Consider the following 9,970-nt stretch of genomic DNA (forward strand, 5'->3'; position numbering starts at 1 on the left):
TGCACAGACTTGAGCAACATTCCACAACTCTCAGAGATTTTTATTTCAGTATGTCCGACTTGTGAGTTTCTCGGTGTTATACTTTAGCTTCTGAGCATCTCAGCTTGTTCATTGGGCTGGGCAGTGATAATATGAACCAGACATGGAACTGAGGGTTTCCTTCTCAGTCTCCTTTGCTGACTTTTCATTTTCAATTTTCTCTCTGAATGAACAAACATCCCAGGGCTCTGCAATCGGTCCTCCGTCTTTAGTCGTTGTTTATAGGATCCCATCTAGGCACACACCTTTCAATGCCATCTCTTTGGTGAATTCTGTGATTTCTCTTTCTGGAGTCTAGTCTTGTATATCTAATTATCTGCTCAAAATAATCGGTGGGATATCTACTCGATATATCAACTGCTACATATCTGAAAATAAACTTCTGATTTCTACCCCACCAGCTCTGTCATCCAAACTGTTCTTCTTGCAGTACACCTCCATCATGGAAAATGGAGGCTCTGTTCTCTCCATTGCTTTAGCCAAAAATTTTTAAACATTGTATTTATTTATTCATGAGAGACACAGAGAAGCAGAGACATAGGTAGAGGGAGAATCATGCTCCCTGTGGGGAGCCTTATGCGAGATTTGATCCCAGGACCCCAGGATCACAAAGGCAGATGTTCAACCGTTAAACCATCCAGCTGCCCAGCCAAATCTTTTTAATTCTCCTCTTTCTTTCTTCTTCCATGGCAGAAAGTTACACTGCTCTGTTCACTTATCTTCAAAGTATATCCAGAAATTGGACCACTTCTCACCATTCTCACAATGACTACCGTGATCCAAGCCACCAAATCCCACAGCCTCTGGTTATTCCTGTAGTTACCTTCTTATGGTCTCATTTCCACACCAAATTGAGTATGAATCACTTAAAATGTAAGTCTTACTATTCCATTTATATGCTCAGACTTTCCAGTAGCTTCCTGTTTTGCTTCACTCAAAGTAACAGCCGCTGTCCTCACTGGGGCCACAGGGCTGTGGAATCGGCCTTCTCTCTGCTTTGTCAACTTCTTGTTACTCTGATCCAGCTATTCTCTCTGCTCCTCTGTATTTTCTGTTTCCGGTGCTATCTCCTGACACCCCACAATGTGCTCTTACTTCCTTCAATTCTCTACTCAAATGTCACTTCCTCAAAGAGATCTTTCTTCACCACTTACCTTAAGTAACTTTCCTCCCTTCCCTTCTCTCTTGCCTCCCTCTTTTCATTCCACTAATCATAACCTGATATATTACACATTTATGTCTTTCAATGTATATTTTATTTTTCTCCTATAGTATATACATTTCATGGAAGCAGGAATGGTGTTTCATTTACTGGTTGATGCCTTGGGCTGTAACAGTGCTTGCCATGGGCTCCCAGCTCATATTTGTTAAGATAGTAAATAAATAGACCTAATAAAAATGTGTTGAACGGCTTAGATAGACTTAATTTGAAATTGGAAATAGATTAGGGAATGGAAGTTCAGCCTAGGGTACAGTGGCTATGTAGTTAATTTAATAAAAGTGATCTCTTGACCTATTTTCAAGACTTCTAACAGCAAAATCAAACTTATTCAATAGTTGGCCCAAGAGTATACACAGAAATAGTTGTTGGGACTATAAGAACAGTTTGATAAACCAGTCACAGGACTGCACTAATAGAATGCTAATTTTCTTCCCCAAATGGTGATGGTCACACTTTGGTTAACAATCAACTTAAAAGCCGAAAAGAACATAAAGTGGGAAAAATTGGGGATGGGAAATCCACTTTTTTTCCAGCTTCGTATTTTTATGTAGAAACTAACTCTTCTTCTTCTTCTCTGCCTCCCTGCACTTCTCCAGGGGAGATATGAATGATCCGATTGGTGTAGCTTAGACAATTTCCTGCTGCCTTCTCTTTGCAAATTCAGGAAAGCCTGAGCTTTGACCTGCTCTAGACCTTTTGGTAAGCTTAGCAGTAAAATACCTGCACTCTTCCAAGGAAAGGACTATGGTTTTTTGAGGGTAGCTATGTCTATTTCAGGGATATACTATTAGAAAATCTATATAGATAATGATTCGTAAGCCATGTGTTTGCATTTTGCATAACCAGTGATAAAGGTGCTACTCGGAGCTCCATTTGCCTTTTTGAAGATTTCTCATTCTCAGTCAATCCAGAAATCAGGCAAGAGGGAGAGCTCCGCAATTCATTAGGTCCTTTATTCCAGCTATGTCATACTTTAGCTTATTTAAAATGGATTAGCTGTCTATATTTTGCAGGTTTGAGAAAATTTAAGATGATATATGTAGGAGTACTCAAAAATGGTGTGAGCAATTCAAAACATTTTTCTTCAAAGGAAGTTAGGAATATCCCATTTCCAGTCTGGATATACATTAGCCTAGGGATCCTGTAGCAAATTTACAATGGCCATCCTAACCTTTGAGAGCCTTCCTGAATCCCACGAATTTTCACAATGCCTGCAAACTCCTATGATGCCCAATTCCTATCATATACTTAAAAAAACTGAACAGGGCAGCCCAGGTGGCTCAGCGGCTTAGTGCCTGACTTTGGCTTAGGGCATAATCCTGGAGTCCTGAGATCGAGTCCCATGTCGGGCTCCCTGCATGGAGCCTGCTTCTCCCTCTCCCTCTGCCTGTGTCTCTGCCTCTCTTTCTCTCTCTCTCTCTCCCTCTCTGTGTCTCTCATGAATAAATAAATAAAAATCTTTAAAAAAAACTGAGCATATAGAGATCATTTTGCTGAACACAAACATATAACCTGGTATGCTGAGGTCATTTAATCAATTACAAAATCTTTTTATCAGCTAAGTTACTCTTTTTTTAAAAGATTTTCTTTATTTGAGAGAGGGCATGTATGAGCAAAGTGGGGGGGGGGGCGGAGCAGAGGCAGAGGGAGAGGAAGAAGTAGACTCCCCACTGAGCAGGGAGCCCGTTGTGGGGATCCATCCTAGGACTACAGTATCATGACCTGAGCCTAAGGCAGATGCTTACCTGACTGAGTCACCCAAGTTCCCCCAGCTAAATTATTCTTATTAGGACAAATGGAACAACAGTCACCATAGTAAGGAGCCACTTTATTGCATCTGTAGGGTAATTGTTATCTTTTGAGAAGTTTGAAAAAAAACCCACAAAATATTACTTTCAGAGAAATAAGGTCATTTTGTATATTTATTTGATTCATATTTTTAGAAGTAGGTGCTTTCTACTGTAAGTGATAGAATTAGATTTCATTGTAAACGAGAATATACCCTAGCAGTAAGATCCAGCAATCTGAGCCAAGAGAAATGAAAATATACGTCCCTGTAAAGCTGTATGTGTACATGAGCATTCATATCAACTCTATTTTTAATAATTCAACCCCAGGAAAAGCCCAAGTGTTCATTAGTGGGCGAATGGATAAACAGATTGTGGTATGTTTGTGCTCAACAAAAGAGATTCAAAATATTGGCACATGCAACCACACAGGTGAACCTGAAAAATATTTTGCTAAGTGAAAGCAATTAAGCATAAGATACTACATACTTGATAATTTCATGTATATGACGTTTTAGAAAAGGTGACAGGAATAGGGTCAGAGATTCTGTGGGGATGGGGTCAGGTGAGGCGATGAGACACAAGGAAAAATGTTAGGGTGTTGAAAATGTTCTATGGCTTGATTATGGTGGTTGGTTATATGATTATATATAATTACCAAAATGCACCTGAAATAGGAATTTTATTGTATACAAATTTACCTCAATAAATGTGGACTAATTTATCGAATCAGGAGACTTAGAGAAGAATGTAAGAGGCATATTCGAAAGAGCAAGAGTAGGTATTTCTGCAATGTGGACATTAAAGGAATATCAAAGACACAATGGAATGGGGAGTAAATGAGAACTGTTTTTCTTTTTCTTCTTCAAATACACTTTCCCAATTATCCCCTACTCTCTCTTTCATTGCTTCTTGTGCATATCCCATTGTTGTCAGGAGTCTTAAAGTTATAGGAATACTTTAGTTTTTTTTTTTTATAATTTGGATGCTGTTTAAATATTAAAGACCTAGTATTTTTATTTATTTATTTTTTAAATATTTTATTTATTCATGAGAGATACAGAGAGAGAGGCAGAGAGACAGGCAGAGGGAGAAGAAGGCTCCATGCAGGGAGCCCGACGTGGGACTTGATCCCAGGTCTCCAGGATCAGGCCCTGGGCCAAAGGCAGACGTTAAACTGCTGGGCCACCCAGGGATCCCTAAGACCTAGTATTTTTAAATGTAGGTTTGAATCCACATTCATTTCCATTCCCCTCCTCTCTTGTCCTGACTTAGGTGTGACCTATCGCTAAGAGACCCATATGGGGAGGGGGCTTAGATCTGTGTTTAACTCTCCTTGTCTTCCTCTCTCTGCCTTTCTCCCTTGTTTGTGTTTCCCTTCTTTCTTAGCTATCTCAAGGCTAGAGAGGAAGGATGGGAAGAAAAGGGCAAAATTATGTATTTATCATTTGACCACTGGTCCTGTCTGTGTAGAACAGTCTTCAGTGACCGCCGAAGGTTTTCTCAGGAGTTACGCATCCTTGCTGTGTGCAGTGCGCTCTCCGCCTTGATCTATTTGGAAATCTCAGCTTTGATTCCTAGGGTCTATTAGTTTGTATGGCTGGTGTCTCCTTACCACAGCCTGCCCTCCAATGCAAAGTTTTGTCAGGCTAACTTCCAGGAACCCCGCTCCAACTCATGAGATATTCACTCACCATCACCGCATCAATTGCTGATGCACAGGTTTTTCTTGTTACTGTCTCCTAAATCTCTCTGCTGTTCTTCTCTGTTCCAACGAACATTCTGCCTTCAGGATTCTGGTGGGAAGCAGGCACATGTCCCCAAAGTCTAAGGGTTGAGGAGGAGGACCAGACATACCTCCCCCACCCCTTTATAAATTCTCTAACTTCAACCTCATCAGCTCAAATGGCAGACCCCGTGCAGGCTGGCTGATTCAGCTGATCGACAAGCATGGAACCAGGGGCTGAGATGTTCCTGCAGTTACCTCCACCTCTACCAATACCTCTTCAGGTTAATGCACTGGTGGGAGTGGAGGGAGAGGGGGAGAAAAACACTCACCTTTCCCCTCCACTTGAAGAGGAAGAGAAAAAGCATTTTCTTTCTAAGCCTTTAATTAGCTTTTCTAAAGGCTCAAGATCACTGATGAAGTGATGATCTCAGGAACATCTTGTCTATCTCTGAAAAGCCCTATAAGGCTATTAAGCTCTGAAGTCTGGGAGCTCCTTAGCTTCTGTGCAGGATTGTTTGCTGTCAATTCAGTATCTTTCCATCACTCTTGAGTTTTTTGTGTTTTTTTTTTTAAGATTTTATTTATTTATTTGAAAGAGTGATCGAGAGGGGCAGGGGGGCAGAGGGAGAGAGAGAAGCAGATTCCCCGCTGAGCAGGGACCCTGAATGTGGGACTTGACCTGAGTCAAAGGCCGACACTTAACTGACTGAGCTACCCAGGCGCCCCCTCCATACCATTTTCCAGAGTGGCTGCACCAGTTTGCGTTCCTGCCAACAGTGCATGAGGGTTCCTTTTTCTCCACATCTTTGTCAATGCTTGTTGTTTCTTGTGTTTTTTTTATTTTAGCCATTCTGATGGTGTGAGGTGGTATTTCATTGTAGCTTTGATGGAGAGTGATGTTGAGCATCTTTTCATGTGTCTGTTGGTCATCTGTATGTCTTCTTTGGAGATATGTCTGTTCATGTCTTCTGCCCATTTTCTATTTTTTTTTTTGGAGTTGCATAAAGTCTTTATCTTTTTTTAAATTTTAAATTCTATTATTTAACACATGATGTATTATTGGTTTCAGAGGCAAAGGTCAGTGATTCATCACCTTGAGTTTTAAAGGAAGAAATCTGGAATCTATATTTCCAGAATCCTTTGCCAGTAGTGTTGGTTTGACTCTGCCAGTCACAGATACAGGAGGTTAGGAAAACTTAAGAGAGACATAGTTATTGTTCTCTGGTAAGAGCCATGGTTGTGTGTGGATCTTGGCAGGTGGCAGACAGAGGAGTTTTCTAGCACCTTTGGGTATCTGCCTCTTTCGGTGCTATAGTCAGATGGAAGCTTTGATGGTATTTTCCCTACAATCTTTGCTTTTCCAAATTTGCTGAAAGCCAATAGCAGCCTTCTTGCATATTATTCTCTCAGCCATTATGGTAGCTGTGAAGTCTGTGAAAACTCTTGAATTTCTTTCTCCTCAAATTTTTAGAGAAAAAAAATTCTTTCCAGCAGAACACTGACTGATGCAACAACTCTTTTTAAAATGTAGAGACACTTATCTCCTATTTTTCTCTGTTTAGAAACTCAACCTGAAATTCTCAGACAATGGCATCTGGTTACATAGCCTAAGGGAAAATCAAAACTTTATAATCCTATTGTCAGTTACAGGCAACGAAGATATGGGTAAAAAGTGTTGATAGAGTCAGGCCAGGGGTCTGTTGTGGACTCCAGCCAGAATAGGTCACAATAATAGAACCCCTTGTTTAGGGATTCGAAGAATGAGTAAAAACTCTTGGGCCACACATTGGTATTTCCCACCTTAACTCAGTTGAGTTATGTATGTTAATAATACTATTTACTCAAACTTTTCTTCCTCTAGAGTCATGACTAGACAGCTCAGGTAATAGGACCTTAGCTGAGGGATAAATAATCAAGTGAAGGAAGAATTTTTTCAGAGGGCTTTGTGAAAAACAAAAGCATCATTCAGACTATGTGTGCAATCACCTCTAGTTAGGAGTCACAGAGAATTGGAATGCCATTCAGGACACATGTCACTCTGGTAGTCCAACAGCAGACTAATGGTCCAGCACTCATATTAGCTGTTGCCTCCTCAGAAGCAGTCTTCTGTTGTTCTAAATGGCAAGCTCGGGTTCTTTCTGGCTCCATTTTACCTTATTTGTCTCATTTCTCTTTCTATTTTCCTCTTTCCATCACGCCTTTTACTTTCTGCCTTCTTTTTTTGCTACTTGCTGAGTGTTTCCACAGAGCTCTCCCTTCAACTGGAAGAAAAGAGGAGATATGATTGGTTTAGTTGGTAACATTTCAGTGTAAAGAATTTCAGAGCAATTCATCATGCCCAGTCACCTCAGTGACTGATGGCCAGCCTAGAGTTAGCTACTTTTAATAGCCTCATCAAGCCTCATCTACCCTTCTATCCAGGAAAGTAGGTCCATGAAGCAACAGCTTCAGCAACTTATGATATGGAACAATCTAGGGATTATTCAGAAGGGTACCTTGGGTATGGTGGGCTAAAAGATGAAAAGCAAGAAATTGTCAAAGCTTGCTTTGGGAGCAACTCCATTTATGCTTCTTCTGTGACAAGATTAATTTAGTGTTCAAAGAAATGAAAAACTACACGCTATAGTTCCTTGATACCAAGGAAACATAAATTACATGATGTCTTATATATTTAATAAGAGCCTTTTGTGAAAAAAATGCCTAGCAAGTTCATTGGATATAATACATTAGCTGATTTCATAAATATTGGCATACTAAAAAATGAAGACATCAAGATTGCATAAATATGATTATTTTGTGCTGGATATGAGTCTACATCGGTGTGAAAAACAAGAGGAACCCCCACAGAAAGCCAGCTCAGTGTTCTTTCCACAGCAAATCCAAGAATCATACCATTGATTCTGCTGGATCCAATGAGGAAAATGAGCAAAATGTGGTCAAAGATATTATAAAGTTTAACTCAGTTAACCTACAAACCACTTCTATAAGAGCAGTGCCCCCTTCTGTGTAGTAAGTCTGAAAAATTAGTAAAAAAAAAAAAGGTGCATGGTCATAGAAGATAAATTATTGCCTATCGTAGAGGAGAAGAATCTATCAATATAGCTTAACACATATCTATCCCTAGTTGCTTTTCTGCACAAATAGGAATAATCTAAATATAAGAGGATATATGGTTCTCTAAGGTTATTAAATATATACAAAAATGGGGATCCCTGGGTGGCTCACCAGCTTAGTGTCTGCCTTCAGCCCAGAGTGTCATCCTGGAGTCCCGGGATCGAGTTCCACATCATGCTCCTTGCATAGAGCCTGCTTCTCCTTCTGCCTGTGTCTCTGCCCTCCCCCACCCTCATGAATAAATAAATAAAATCTTAAAAATACATATATATATATATACACACACAAAAGTGTAACACTGAACTATTTAAGAGCTATAACACAAAATCATTCTAATAAAAGCTTGTGTTTGTTTTTGCATGTTTGCTACTATAAAATAAGTAATAGCAATATAATAAAAGAGTCTGTAATTTCTTCACAGAACATAAGAAGCTATTAGATGTTTTCTTCTCCTGCTACTGTAAGGGATGGTCACTAGTAGGTCAGGCTCCTCTCTACTGGCAAGTATGGAGACCAGTGTAAGCTTTCTGTCTGTAGTTAAAATGCCATACCTGTTCCACAGCTTCTACTTCTCTCATCTTTTGCCCCTTGTCTTCTTTGTCAGTCTTAACAGAAAAACAGGGAGACTGTTTTGTTTATGCTTTAGACCTCTGTACATTAGGAAATGTTTACTTTTATAAGTAAACAAAGTAACTTCTTTTTAAAGTGATGGTTAGCGTCTTCTTCCTGACTGGTCTTCGGCAGTTAGTCTCCTCAGTGCTGCCCATAGCAAGATGTCTTCAGGAAATGCCAAAATTGGGCATCCTGCTCCCAACTTCAAAGCCACGGCTGTTATGCCAGATGGCCAGTTCAAAGACCTCAGCTTATGTGACTACAAGGAAAATATGTTGTATTCTTCTTTTATCCTCTTGATTTCACCTTTGTGTGCCCCACGGAGATCATTGCTTTCAGTGACAGGGCAGAATTTAAGAAACTCAACTGTCAAGTGATTGGTGCTTCTGTGGATTCTCATTTCTGTCACCTGGCTTGCTGTAGGATCAACACCCCCAAGAACCAAGGAGGACTGGGACCCATGAACAGTCCCTTGGTATCAGACCCCAAGTGTACCATTGCTCAGGACTATGGAGTCTTAAAGGCTGATGAAGGCATCTCGTTCAGGGGCCTCTTTATCATTGATGATAAAGGTATCCTTCGGCAGATCACTGTAAATGACCTTCCTGTTGGTTGCTCTGTGGATGAGACTCTGCGACTGGTTCAGGCCTTCCAGTTCACTGACAAGCATGGGGAAGTGTGCCCAGCTGGCTGGAAGCCTGGCAGTGATACCATCAAGCCTGATGTCCAGAAGAGCAAAGAATATTTCTCTAAGCAGAAGTGAGCGCCTCGCCATTTTAGGGCCGGGCTGTAGTGGGGCATCCATGAAAACAGAATCTTTTTTTGTACTATTGTCATGCTTAAAACAAGACTTTAGACTCTGCAGATGTGGTATGTATTTGGGACAAGACAGCCCTTTCCTGCAGGGGTTAGGAGGCCAGCTTTTCTTCCTCTGGAGAGAATGGTCTGAGGTATGCTATGGGGCAGGCTAACTGATATGTACAGTAGCAGGGCATGAATTTTGATCTTTTGTTGTTTCTATTAAACTTGAACTGAGAAAAAAAATAAAGTGATAGTTAATAGTTATTATGTAAAGCAATTCATGCACTGACGAGTTTTATATCACCTCCTTTGAAAGTCTGTTTATATTTTGAATCTAACAATTAAAGATTACCTTTTAATGAGGTTAGCACTGGTAATAGAACATTTATGGAGTCCTCCTTACATGACAAGCACTAGGATAAGAAATTTACAAGTATTACTCCTTCTCACTGAAGAGAGAACTGGGGCTTAGAGATTTTATGTAAATTTCTTGTGATCATAAAGATAATGAGCAAGCGATCTAGGATCTGAATGTAAAAAAGCCTGATTCTGAAGTTGGCATTCTCAGTGTCATACATACTCTTTTAAACAAGACACCAGATTAGTTGTTCATTTTGGTTCGTTGCTTGCATATATTGGTGAAGGTTGCTATTGTTTGGAAGTAAT

General features: G+C 40.1%; 1 pseudogene; it reads left to right on the forward strand.

Annotated features, from left to right (window-relative positions):
* Window positions 1-8,634: 8,634 nt before the first annotated feature.
* Window positions 8,635-9,373, forward strand: LOC129500602 (peroxiredoxin-1-like; annotated as a pseudogene).
* The last annotated feature ends 597 nt before the right edge of the window (window positions 9,374-9,970 follow it).

Source organism: Nyctereutes procyonoides, unplaced genomic scaffold (assembly GCF_905146905.1).
Source record: "Nyctereutes procyonoides isolate TBG_1078 unplaced genomic scaffold, NYPRO_anot_genome, whole genome shotgun sequence".
Lineage (NCBI taxonomy): Eukaryota > Metazoa > Chordata > Mammalia > Carnivora > Canidae > Nyctereutes > Nyctereutes procyonoides.